Below are 14,070 nucleotides of genomic sequence, written 5' to 3' on the forward strand. Positions count from 1 at the left end.
CAGAGGCGGGGATTCAGAGCTGGGGAATCAGAGGCGGGGAATCAGAGTTGGGGAATCAGAGGCAGGGAATCAGATATGGGGAATCAGAGGCGGGGAATCAGAGGCCGGGAATCAGATATGGGGAAACAGAGGCGGGGAATCCGAGGCGGGGAAACAGAGGCGGGGAATCAGATATGGGGAATCAGAGGTGGGGAATCAGAGGTTGGGAATCAGAGGCAGGGAATCAGAGGCTTGGAATCAGATGCAGGGTATCAGATGCGGGGAATCAGAGGCGGGGAATCAGAGCTGGGGAATCAGAGGTGGGGAATCAGATTTGGGGAATCAGAGGTGGGGACTTAGATATTGGGAAACAGAGGCGGGGAATCAGAGGCGGGGAAACAGAGGCAGGGAATCAGATATGGGGAATCAGAGGTGGGGAATCAGAGGCAGGGAATCAGATGTGCGGAATCAGAGATGGGGAATCAGAGGCAGGGAATCAGAATCAGAAGAATGGAATCAGAGGCCGGGAATCAGAGGCCAGAATCAGATGCTGGGAATCAGAGGCCTGGAATCAGAGGCGGGGAATCAGAGGCAGGGAATGAGATGCGGGGAATCAGAGGCGGGGAATCAGAGCTGGAGAATCAGAGGCGGGGTATTAGAGTTGGGGAATCAGAGGCGGGGAATCAGATATGGGGAAACAGAGGTGGGGAATCAGAGGCGGGGAAACAGAGGCAGGGAATCAGATATGGGGAATCAGAGGTGGGGCATCAGAGGTTGTGAATCAGAGATGGGGAATCAGAGGCGGGGAATCAGAGGCAGGGAATCAGACGCGGGGAATCAGAGGCGGGGATTCAGAACTGGGGAATCAGAAGCGGGGAATCAGAGTTGGGGAATCAGAGGAGGGGAATCAGATATGGGGAATCAGAGGCAGGGAATCGGAGGCGGGGAATCAGAGGCAAGGAATCAGACGTGTGGAATCTGAGGCGGGGAATGAGAGATGGGGAATCAGAGGTGGGGAATCAGAGTTGGGGAATCAGAGGCAGGGAATTGGATGTGCGGAATCAGAGAGGGGGAATCAGAGGTGGGGAATCAGGCGGTGAATCAGAGATGGGGAATCGGAGGCGGGGAATCAGAGGCAGGAAATCAGACACGGGGATTCAGAGGCTGGGAATCAGACGGGGGGAATCAAAGGCGGGGAATCAGAGCTGGGGAATCTGAGGCAGGGAATCAGAGTTGGGGATTCAGAGGCGGGGAATCAGATATGGGGAAACAGAGGCGGGGAATCAGAGGCGGGCAAACAGAGGCGGGGAATTAGATATGGGGAATCAGAGGTAGGGAATCAGAGGTGGTGAATCAGTGATGGGGAATCACAGGCGGGGAATCAGAGGCAGGGAATAGAACGCGGGGAATCAGAGGCAGGGAATCAGAGCTGGGGAATAAGAGGAGGGGATTCATAGTTGGGAATCAGAGGCGGGAATCAGATATGGGGAAACAGAGGCGGGGAATCAGAGGCGGTGAAACAGAGGCGGGGAATCAGATATGGGGAATCGGATGCAGGGAATCAGAGGCGGGGAATCAGAGCTGGGGAATCAGAGGCGGGGAATCAGAGTTGGGGCATCAGAGGTGGGGAATTAGATATAGGGAAACAGAGGCGGGGAATCAGAGGCGGGGAAACAGAGGCGGGGAATCAGATATGGGGAATCAGAGGTGGGGAATCAGAGGCAGGGAATCAGATGTGCGGAATCAGAGATGGGGAATAAGAGGCAGGGAATCAGAATCAGAAGCGGGGAATCAGAGGCCGGGAATCAGAGGCTGGGAATAAGATGCTGGGAATAAGAGGCCGGGAATCAGAGGTGGGGAATCAGATATGGGGAATCAGAGGTGGCGAATCAAAGGCAGTGAATCAGAGATGGGGAATCAGAGGCGGGGAATCAGAGGCAGGGAATCAGATGCAGGGAATCAGAGGCGGGGAATCAGAGCTGGCGAATCAGAGGCTGGGAATCAGAGGTGGGCAATCAGAGGCGGGGAATCAGATATGGGGAATCAGAGGCGGGGAATCAGAGGCGGGGAAACATAGGCGGGGAATCAAATATAGGGAATCAGAGGTGGGGAATCAGAGGTTGTGAATCAGAGATGGGGAATCAAGGCGGGGAATCAGAGGAAGGGAATCAGACGCGGGGAATCAGAGGCGGGGATTCAGAGCTGGGGAATCAGAGGCGGGCAATCAGAGTTGGGGAATCAGAGGCAGGGAATCAGATATGGGGAATCAGAGGCGGGGAATCAGAGGCGGGGAAACAGAGGCGGGGAATCAGATGTGGGGAATCAGAGGTGGGGAATCAGGGGCAGGGAATCAGTGGCAGGGAATCAGAGGCGGGGAATCAGACGCGGGGAATCAAAGGCAGGGAATCAGACACGGGGAATCAGAGGCGGGGAATCAGAGATGGGGAATCAGAGGCGGGGAATCAGAGGCAGGGAATCGGATGCCGGGAATCAGAGTCGGGGAATCAGAGCTGGGGAATCAGAGGCGGGGAATCAGAGTTGGGGAATCAGAGGCGGGGAATCAGATATGGGGAAATAGAGGCGGGGAATCAGATATGGGGAATCAGCGGTGTGGAATCAGAGGTTGGGAATCAGAGGCAGGGAATCAGAGTCGGGGAAACAGAGGCGGGGAATCAGATATGGGGAATCAGAGGTGGCGAATCAAAGGCGGTGAAACAGAGATGGGGAATCAGGGCAGGGAATCAGAGGCAGGGAATCAAACACGGGGAATCAGAGCTGGGGAATCAGAGGCGGGGAATCAGAGGCGGGGAAACAGAGGCGGGGATTCAGATATGGGGAATCAGAGGTGGGGAATTCGAGGTTGGGAATCAGAGGCAGGGAATCAGAGGCGGAAAATCAGAGGCGGGGAATCAGAGGAAGGGAATCAGATGTGCGGAATCGGAGATGGGGAATCAGAGGCAGGGAATCAGTGGCGGGGAATCAGAAGCGGGGAATCAGAGGCCGGGAATCAGATATGGGGAAACAGAGGCGGGGAATCCGAGGCGGGGAAACAGAGGCGGGGAATCAGAGTTGGGGAATCAGAGGCGGGGAATCAGATATGGGGAATCAGAGGCAGGGAATCGGAGGCGGGGAATCAGAGGCAAGGAATCAGACGTGTGGAATCTGAGGCGGGGAATGAGAGATGGGGAATCAGAGGTAGGGAATCAGAGTTGGGGAATCAGAGGCAGGGAATTGGATGTGCGGAATCAGAGAGGGGGAATCAGAGGTGGGGAATCAGGCGGTGAATCAGAGATGGGGAATCAGAGGCGGGGAATCAGAGGCAGGAAATCAGACACGGGGATTCAGAGGCTGGGAATCAGACGGGGGGAATCAAAGGCGGGGAATCAGAGCTGGGGAATCTGAGGCAGGGAATCAGAGTTGGGGATTCAGAGGCGGGGAATCAGATATGGGGAAACAGAGGCGGGGAATCAGAGGCGGGCAAACAGAGGCGGGGAATTAGATATGGGGAATCAGAGGTAGGGAATCAGAGGTGGTGAATCAGTGATGGGGAATCACAGGCGGGGAATCAGAGGCAGGGAATAGAACGCGGGGAATCAGAGGCAGGGAATCAGAGCTGGGGAATCAGAGGAGGGGATTCATAGTTGGGAATCAGAGGCGGGAATCAGATATGGGGAAACAGAGGCGGGGAATCAGAGGCGGTGAAACAGAGGCGGGGAATCAGATATGGGGAATCGGATGCAGGGAATCAGAGGCGGGGAATCAGAGCTGGGGAATCAGAGGCGGGGAATCAGAGTTGGGGCATCAGAGGTGGGGAATTAGATATAGGGAAACAGAGGCGGGGAATCAGAGGCGGGGAAACAGAGGCGGGGAATCAGATATGGGGAATCAGAGGTGGGGAATCAGAGGCTGGGAATCAGATGTGCGGAATCAGAGATGGGGAATAAGAGGCAGGGAATCAGAATCAGAAGCGGGGAATCAGAGGCCGGGAATCAGAGGCCGGGAATAAGATGCTGGGAATAAGAGGCCGGGAATCAGAGGTGGGGAATCAGATATGGGGAATCAGAGGTGGCGAATCAAAGGCGGTGAATCAGAGATGGGGAATCAGAGGCGGGGAATCAGAGGCAGGGAATCAGATGCGGGGAATCAGAGGCGGGGAATCAGAGCTGGCGAATCAGAGGCTGGGAATCAGAGGTGGGCAATCAGAGGCGGGGAATCAGATATGGGGAATCAGAGGCGGGGAATCAGAGGCGGGGAAACAGAGGCGGGGAATCAAATATAGGGAATCAGAGGTGGGGAATCAGAGGTTGTGAATCAGAGATGGGGAATCAAGGCGGGGAATCAGAGGCAGGGAATCAGACGCGGGGAATCAGAGGCGGGGATTCAGAGCTGGGGAATCAGAGGCGGGGAATCAGAGTTGGGGAATCAGAGGTAGGGAATCAGATATGGGGAATCAGAGGCGGGGAATCAGAGGCGGGGAAACAGAGGCGGGGAATCAGATGTGGGGAATCAGAGGTGGGGAATCAGGGGCAGGGAATCAGTGGCAGGGAATCAGAGGCGGGGAATCAGACGCGGGGAATCAAAGGCAGGGAATCAGACACGGGGAATCAGAGGCGGGGAATCAGAGATGGGGAATCAGAGGCGGGGAATCAGAGGCAGGGAATCGGATGCCGGGAATCAGAGTCGGGGAATCAGAGCTGGGGAATCAGAGGCGGGGAATCAGAGTTGGGGAATCAGAGGCGGGGAATCAGATATGGGGAAATAGAGGCGGGGAATCAGATATGGGGAATCAGAGGTGTGGAATAAGAGGTTGGGAATCAGAGGCAGGGAATCAGAGTCGGGGAAACAGAGGCGGGGATTCAGATATGGGGAATCAGAGGTGGCGAATCAAAGGCGGTGAAACAGAGATGGGGAATCAGGGCAGGGAATCAGAGGCAGGGAATCAAACACGGGGAATCAGAGCTGGGGAATCAGAGGTGGGGAATCAGAGTTGGGAATCAGAGGCGGGGAATCAGAGGCGGGGAAACAGAGGCGGGGAATCAGATATGGGGAATCAGAGGTGGGGAATCCGAGGTTGGGAATCAGAGGCAGGGAATCAGAGGCGGAAAATCAGAGGCGGGGAATCAGAGGAAGGGAATCAGATGTGCGGAATTGGAGATGGGGAATCAGAGGCAGGGAATCAGAGGCGGGGAATCAGAGGCGGGGAATCAGAGGCCGGGAATCAGATATGGGGAAACAGAGGCGGGGAATCCGAGGCGGGGAAACAGAGGCGGGGAATCAGATATGGGGAATCAGAGGTGGGGAATCAGAGGTTGGGAATCAGAGGCAGGGAATCAGAGGCTTGGAATCAGATGCAGGGAATCAGATGCGGGGAATCAGAGGCGGGGAATCAGAGCTGGCGAATCAGAGGTGGGGAATCAGATTTGGGGAATCAGAGACGGGGACTTAGATATTGGGAAACAGAGGCGGGGAATCAGAGGCGGGGAAACCCAGGCGGGGAATCAGATATGGGGAATCAGAGGTGGGGAATCAGAGGCAAGGAATCAGATGTGCGGAATCAGAGATGGGGAATCAGAGGCAGGGAATCAGAATCAGAAGCAGGGAATCAGAGGCCAGGAATCAGAGGCCCGAATCAGATGCTGGGAATCAGAGGCCTGGAATCAGAGGCGGGGAATCAGAGGCAGGGAATCAGATGCGGGGAATCAGAGGCGGGGAATCAGAGCTGGGGAATCAGAGGCGGGGTATTAGAGTTCGAGAATCAGAGGCGGGGAATCAGATATGGGGAAACAGAGGTGGGGAATCAGAGGCGGGGAAACAGAGGCAGGGAATCAGATATGGGGAATCAGAGGCGGGGAATCAGAGGTGGGGAATCATAGGCAGGGAATCGGATGTGCGGAATCAGAGATGGGGAATCAGAGGCTGGGAATCAGAGGTGGTGAATCAGAGATTGGGAATCAGAGGCGGGGAATCAGAGGCAGGGAATCAGACGTGGGGAATCAGAGGTGGGCAATCAGAGGCGGGGAATCAGATATGGGGAATCGGAGGCGGGGAATCAGAGGCGGGGAAACAGAGGCGGGGAATCAGATATGGGGAATCAGAGGTGGGGCATCAGAGGTTGTGAATCACAGATGGGGAATCAGAGGCGGGGAATCAGAGGCAGGGAATCAGACGCGGGGAATCAGAGGCGGGGATTCAGAGCTGGGGAATCAGAGGCTGGGAATCAGAGTTGGGGAATCAGAGGCGGGGAATCAGATATGGGGAATCAGAGGCAGGGAATCAGAGGCGGGAAAACAGAGGCGGGGAATCAGATATGGGGAATCAGAGGCGGGGAATCAGAGGCAGGGAATCAGACACGGGGAATCTGAGGCGGGGAATCAGAGATGGGGAATCAGAGGCGGGGAATCAGAAGCAGGGAATCGGATGCCGGGAATCAGAGGCGGGAAATCAGAGCTGGGGAATCAGAGGCGGGGAATCAGAGTTGGGGAATCAGAGGCGGCGAAGCAGATATGGGGAAATAGAGGCGGGGAATCAGATATGGGGAATCAGATGCGGGGAATCAGATATGGGGAATCAGAGGCTGGGAATCAGAGGGGGGGAAACAGAGGCGGGGAATAAGATATGGGGAATCAGAGGTGGGGAATCAGGGGCGGGGAATCAGTGGCAGGGAATCAGAGGCGGGGAATCAGAGGCGGGGAATCAAAGGAAGGGAATCAGACACGGGGAATCAGAGGTGGGGAATCAGAGATGTGGAATCAGAGGCGGGGAATCACAGGCAGGGAATCAGACGCGGGGAATCAGAGGCGGGGAATCAGAGCTGGGGAATCAGAGGTGGGGAATCAGAGTCGGGGAATCATAGGCAGGGAATCGGTTGTGCGGAATCAGAGATGGGGAATCAGATGTGGGGAATCAGAGGCAGTGAATCAGAGGCGGGGAAACAGAGGCGGGGAATCAAATATAGGGAATCAGAGTTGGGGAATCAGAGGCAGGGAATCAGATATGGGAAATCAGAGGTGGGGAATCAGAGGCGGGGAAACAGAGGCGGGGAATCAGATATGGGGAATCAGAATTGGGGAATCAGGGGCAGCGAATCAGTGGCAGGGAATCAGAGGCGGGGAATCAGAGGCGGGGAATCAGAGGCAGGGAATCAGACACGGGGAATCAGAGGCGGGGAATCAGAGATGGGGAATCAGAGGCGGGGAATCAGAGTTGGGGAATCAGAGGCGGGGAATCAGATATGGGGAAATAGAGGCGGGGAATCAGATATGGGGAATCAGAGGTGTGGAATCAGAGGTTGGGAATCAGAGGCAGGGAATCAGAGTCGGGGAAACAGAGGCGGGTAATCAGATATGGGGAATCAGAGGTGGCGAATCAAAGGCGGTGAAACAGAGATGGGGAATCAGGGCAGGGAATCAGAGGCAGGGAATCAAACACGGGGAATCAGAGCTGGGGAATCAGAGGCGGGGAATCAGAGTTGGGAATCAGAGGCGGGGAATCAGAGGCGGGGAAACAGAGGCGGGGAATCAGATATGGGGAATCGGAGGTGGGGAATCCGAGGTTGGGAATCAGAGGCAGGGAATCAGAGGCGGGGAATCAGAGGCGGGGAATCAGAGGAAGGGAATCAGATGTGCGGAATCGGAGATGGGGAATCAGAGGCAGGGAATCAGAGGCGGGGAATCAGAGGCGGGGAATCAGATATGGGGAATCAGAGGTGGCGAATCAAAGGCGGTGAAACAGAGATGGGGAATCAGGGCAGGGAATCAGAGGCAGGGAATCAAACACGGGGAATCAGAGCTGGGGAATCAGAGGCGGGGAATCAGAGTTGGGAATCAGAGGCGGGGAATCAGAGGCGGGGAAACAGAGGCGGGGAATCAGATATGGGGAATCAGAGGTGGGGAATCCGAGGTTGGGAATCAGAGGCAGGGAATCAGAGACGGGGAATCAGAGGTGGGGAATCAGAGGAAGGGAATCAGATGTGCGGAATCGGAGATGGGGAATCAGAGGCAGGGAATCAGAGGCGGGGAATCAGAGGCGGGGAATCAGAGGCCGGGAATCAGATGTGGGGAATCAGAGGCAGTGAATCAGAGGCGGGGAAACAGAGGCGGGGAATCAAATATAGGGAATCAGAGGTGGGGAATCAGAGGTTGTGAATCAGAGATGGGGAATCAAGGCGGGGAATCAGAGCTGGGGAATCAGAGGCGGGGAATCAGAGTTGGGGAATCAGAGGCGGCGAAGCAGATATGGGGAAATAGAGGCGGGGAATCAGATATGGGGAATCAGATGCGGGGAATCAGATATGGGGAATCAGAGGCTGGGAATCAGAGGGGGGGAAACAGAGGCGGGGAATAAGATATGGGGAATCAGAGGTGGGGAATCAGGGGCGGGGAATCAGTGGCAGGGAATCAGAGGCGGGGAATCAGAGGCGGGGAATCAAAGGAAGGGAATCAGACACGGGGAATCAGAGGTGGGGAATCAGAGATGTGGAATCAGAGGCGGGGAATCACAGGCAGGGAATCAGACGCGGGGAATCAGAGGCGGGGAATCAGAGCTGGGGAATCAGAGGTGGGGAATCAGAGTCGGGGAATCATAGGCAGGGAATCGGTTGTGCGGAATCAGAGATGGGGAATCAGATGTGGGGAATCAGAGGCAGTGAATCAGAGGCGGGGAAACAGAGGCGGGGAATCAAATATAGGGAATCAGAGTTGGAGAATCAGAGGCAGGGAATCAGATATGGGAAATCAGAGGTGGGGAATCAGAGGCGGGGAAACAGAGGCGGGGAATCAGATATGGGGAATCAGAATTGGGGAATCAGGGGCAGCGAATCAGTGGCAGGGAATCAGAGGCGGGGAATCAGAGGCGGGGAATCAGAGGCAGGGAATCAGACACGGGGAATCAGAGGCGGGGAATCAGAGATGGGGAATCAGAGGCGGGGAATCAGAGTTGGGGAATCAGAGGCGGGGAATCAGAGGCGGGGAAACAGAGGCGGGGAATCAGATATGGGGAATCGGAGGTGGGGAATCCGAGGTTGGGAATCAGAGGCAGGGAATCAGAGGCGGGGAATCAGAGGCGGGGAATCAGAGGAAGGGAATCAGATGTGCGGAATCGGAGATGGGGAATCAGAGGCAGGGAATCAGAGGCGGGGAATCAGAGGCGGGGAATCAGATATGGGGAATCAGAGGTGGCGAATCAAAGGCGGTGAAACAGAGATGGGGAATCAGGGCAGGGAATCAGAGGCATGGAATCAAACACGGGGAATCAGAGCTGGGGAATCAGAGGCGGGGAATCAGAGTTGGGAATCAGAGGCGGGGAATCAGAGGCGGGGAAACAGAGGCGGGGAATCAGATATGGGGAATCAGAGGTGGGGAATCCGAGGTTGGGAATCAGAGGCAGGGAATCAGAGACGGGGAATCAGAGGTGGGGAATCAGAGGAAGGGAATCAGATGTGCGGAATCGGAGATGGGGAATCAGAGGCAGGGAATCAGAGGCGGGGAATCAGAGGCGGGGAATCAGAGGCCGGGAATCAGATGTGGGGAATCAGAGGCAGTGAATCAGAGGCGGGGAAACAGAGGCGGGGAATCAAATATAGGGAATCAGAGGTGGTGAATCAGAGGTTGTGAATCAGAGATGGGGAATCAAGGCGGGGAATCAGAGGCAGGGAATCAGACGCGGGGAATCAGAGGCGGGGATTCAGAGCTGGGGAATCAGAGGCGGTGAATCAGAGTTGGGGAATCAGAGGCAGGGAATCAGATATGGGAAATCAGAGGTGGGGAATCAGAGGCGGGGAAACAGAGGCGGGGAATCAGATATGGGAATCAGAGGTGTGGAATCAGAGGTTGGGAATCAGAGGCAGGGAATCAGAGTCGGGGAAACAGAGGCGGGTAATCAGATATGGGGAATCAGAGGTGGCGAATCAAAGGCGGTGAAACAGAGATGGGGAATCAGGGCAGGGAATCAGAGGCAGGGAATCAAACACGGGGAATCAGAGCTGGGGAATCAGAGGCGGGGAATCAGAGTTGGGAATCAGAGGCGGGGAATCAGAGGCGGGGAAACAGAGGCGGGGAATCAGATATGGGGAATCGGAGGTGGGGAATCCGAGGTTGGGAATCAGAGGCAGGGAATCAGAGGCGGGGAATCAGAGGCGGGGAATCAGAGGAAGGGAATCAGATGTGCGGAATCGGAGATGGGGAATCAGAGGCAGGGAATCAGAGGCGGGGAATCAGAGGCGGGGAATCAGATATGGGGAATCAGAGGTGGCGAATCAAAGGCGGTGAAACAGAGATGGGGAATCAGGGCAGGGAATCAGAGGCATGGAATCAAACACGGGGAATCAGAGCTGGGGAATCAGAGGCGGGGAATCAGAGTTGGGAATCAGAGGCGGGGAATCAGAGGCGGGGAAACAGAGGCGGGGAATCAGATATGGGGAATCAGAGGTGGGGAATCCGAGGTTGGGAATCAGAGGCAGGGAATCAGAGACGGGGAATCAGAGGTGGGGAATCAGAGGAAGGGAATCAGATGTGCGGAATCGGAGATGGGGAATCAGAGGCAGGGAATCAGAGGCGGGGAATCAGAGGCGGGGAATCAGAGGCCGGGAATCAGATGTGGGGAATCAGAGGCAGTGAATCAGAGGCGGGGAAACAGAGGCGGGGAATCAAATATAGGGAATCAGAGGTGGTGAATCAGAGGTTGTGAATCAGAGATGGGGAATCAAGGCGGGGAATCAGAGGCAGGGAATCAGACGCGGGGAATCAGAGGCGGGGATTCAGAGCTGGGGAATCAGAGGCGGTGAATCAGAGTTGGGGAATCAGAGGCAGGGAATCAGATATGGGAAATCAGAGGTGGGGAATCAGAGGCGGGGAAACAGAGGCGGGGAATCAGATATGGGGAATCAGAATTGGGGAATCAGGGGCAGGGAATCAGAGGCGGGGAATCAGAGGCAGGGAATCAGACACGGGGAATCAGAGGCGGGGAATCAGAGATGGGGAATCAGAGGCGGGGAATCAGAGTTGGGGAATCAGAGGCGGGGAATCAGATATGGGGAAATAATGGCGGGGAATCTGATATGGGGAATCAGAGGTGTGGAATCAGAGGTTGGGAATCAGAGGCAGGGAATCAGAGTCGGGGAAACAGAGTCGGGTAATCAGATATGGGGAATCAGAGGTGGCGAATCAAAGGCGGTGAAACAGAGATGGGGAATCAGGGCAGGGAATCAGAGGCAGGGAATCAAACACGGGGAATCAGAGCTGGGGAATCAGAGGCGGGGAATCAGAGTTGGGAATCAGAGGCGGGGAATCAGAGGCGGGGAAACAGAGGCGGGGAATCAGATATGGGGAATCAGAGGTGGGGAATCCAAGGTTGGGAATCAGAGGCAGGGAATCAGAGGCGGGGAATCAGAGGCGGGGAATCAGAGGAAGGGAATCAGATGTGCGGAATCGGAGATGGGGAATCAGAGGCAGGGAATCAGAGGCGGGGAATCAGAGGCGGGGAATCAGAGGACGGGAATCAGATATGGGGAAACAGAGGCGGGGAATCCGAGGCGGGGAAACAGAGGCGGGGAATCAGATATGGGGAATCAGAGGTGGGGAATCAGAGGTTGGGAATCAGAGGCAGGGAATCAGAGGCTTGGAATCAGATGCAGGGAATCAGATGCGGGGAATCAGAGGCGGGGAATCAGAGCTGGGGAATCAGAGGTGGGGAATCAGATTTGGGGAATCAGAGGCGGGGACTTAGATATTGGGAAACAGAGGCGGGGAATCAGAGGCGGGGAAACCCAGGCGGGGAATCAGATATGGGGAATCAGAGGTGGGGAATCAGAGGCTAGGAATCAGATGTGCGGAATCAGAGATGGGGAATCAGAGGCAGGGAATCAGAATCAGAAGCAGGGAATCAGAGGCCGGGAATTAGAGGCCGGAAGCAGATGCTGGGAATCAGAGGCCTGGAATCAGAGGCGGGGAATCAGAGGCAGGGAATCAGATGCGGGGAATCAGAGGCGGGGAATCAGAGCTGGGGAATCAGAGGCGGGGTATTAGAGTTGGGGAATCAGAGGCGGGGAATCAGATATGGGGAAACAGAGGTGGGGAATCAGAGGCGGGGAAACAGAGGCATGGAATCAGATATGGGGAATCAGAGGCGGGGAATCAGAGGTGGGGAATCATAGGCAGGGAATCGGATGTGCGGAATCAGAGATGGGGAATCAGAGGCTGGGAATCAGAGGTGGTGAATCAGAGATGGGGAATCAGAGGCGGGGAATCAGACGCAGGGAATCAGACGCGGGGAATCAGAGGTGGGCAATCAGAGGCGGGGAATCAGATATGGGGAATCAGAGGCGGGGAATCAGAGGCGGGGAAACAGAGGCGGGGAATCAGATATGGGGAATCAGAGGTGGGGCATCAGAGGTTGTGAATCACAGATGGGGAATCAGAGGCGGGGAATCAGAGGCAGGGAATCAGACGCGGGGAATCAGAGGCGGGGATTCAGAGCTGGGGAATCAGAGGCGGGGAATCAGAGTTGGGGAATCAGAGGCGGGGAATCAGATATGGGGAATCAGAGGCAGGGAATCAGAGGCGGGAAAACAGAGGCGGGGAATCAGATATGGGGAATCAGAGGCGGGGAATCAGAGGCAGGGAATCAGACACGGGGAATCAGAGGCGGGGAATCAGAGATGGGGAATCAGAGGCGGGGAATCAGAGGCAGGGAATCGGATCCCGGGAATCAGAGGCGGGAAATCAGTGCTGGGGAATCTGAGGCGGGGAATCAGAGGCAAGGAATCAGATGTGCGGAATCAGTGATGGGGAATCAGAGGCAGGGAATCAGAATCAGAAGCAGGGAATCAGAGGCCGGGAATCAGAGGAGCATCAGAGGAGCGTCAGAGGAGCATCAGAGGAGCATCAGAGGAGCATCAGAGGAGCATCAGAGGAGCATCAGAGGAGCATCAGAGGAGCATCAGAGGAGCATCAGAGGAGCATCAGAGGAGCATCAGAGGAGCCTCAGAGGAGCATCAGAGGAGTATCAGAGGAGCATCAGATGAGCATCAGAGGAGCATCAGAGGAGCATCAGAGGAGCATCAGAGGAGCATCAGAGGAGCATCAGAGGAGCATCAGAGGAGCATCACAGGAGCATCAGTGGAGCATCATTGGAGCATCAGAGGAGCATCAGAGGAGCATCAGAGGAGCATCAGAGGAGCAACAGAGGAGCATCAGAGGAGCATCAGAGGAGCATCAGAGGAGCATCAGCGGAGCATCAGAGGAGAATCAGAGGAGCATCAGAGGAGCATCACAGAGGCATCAGAGGAGCATCAGAGGAGCATCAGAGGAGCATCAGAGGAGCATCAGAGGAGCATCAGAGGAGCATCAGAGGAGCATCAGAGGAGCATCAGAGGAGCCTCAGAGGAGCATCAGAGGAGTATCAGAGGAGCATCAGATGAGCATCAGAGGAGCATCAGAGGAGCATCAGAGGAGCATCAGAGGAGCATCAGAGGAGCATCAGAGGAGCATCAGAGGAGCATCACAGGAGCATCAGTGGAGCATCATTGGAGCATCAGAGGAGCATCAGAGGAGCATCAGAGGAGCATCAGAGGAGCAACAGAGGAGCATCAGAGGAGCATCAGAGGAGCATCAGAGGAGCATCAGCGGAGCATCAGAGGAGAATCAGAGGAGCATCAGAGGAGCATCACAGAGGCATCAGAGGAGCATCAGAGGAGCATCAGAGGAGCATCAGAGGAGCATCAGAGGAGCCTCAGAGGAGCATCAGAGGAGTATCAGAGGAGTATCAGATGAGCATCAGAGGAGCATCAGAGGAGCATCAGAGGAGCATCAGAGGAGCATCAGAGGAGCATCAGAGGAGCATCAGAGGTGCAACAGAGGAGCATCAGAGGAGCATCAGAGGAGCATCAGAGGAGCATCTGAGAATCATCATTGGAGCATCAGAGGAGCATCAGAGGAGCATCAGAGGAGCAACAGAGGAGCATCAGAGGAGCATCAGAGGAGCATCAGAGGAGCATCAGAGGAGCATCAGAGGTGCATCAGAGGAGCATCTGAGGAGCATCAGAGGAGCATCAGAGGAGCATCAGAGGAGCATCAGAGGAGCATCAGAGGAGCATCA

The sequence above is a fragment of the Narcine bancroftii genome, chromosome 4, assembly GCF_036971445.1.
Source record: "Narcine bancroftii isolate sNarBan1 chromosome 4, sNarBan1.hap1, whole genome shotgun sequence".
Taxonomy (NCBI): Eukaryota; Metazoa; Chordata; class Chondrichthyes; order Torpediniformes; family Narcinidae; genus Narcine; species Narcine bancroftii.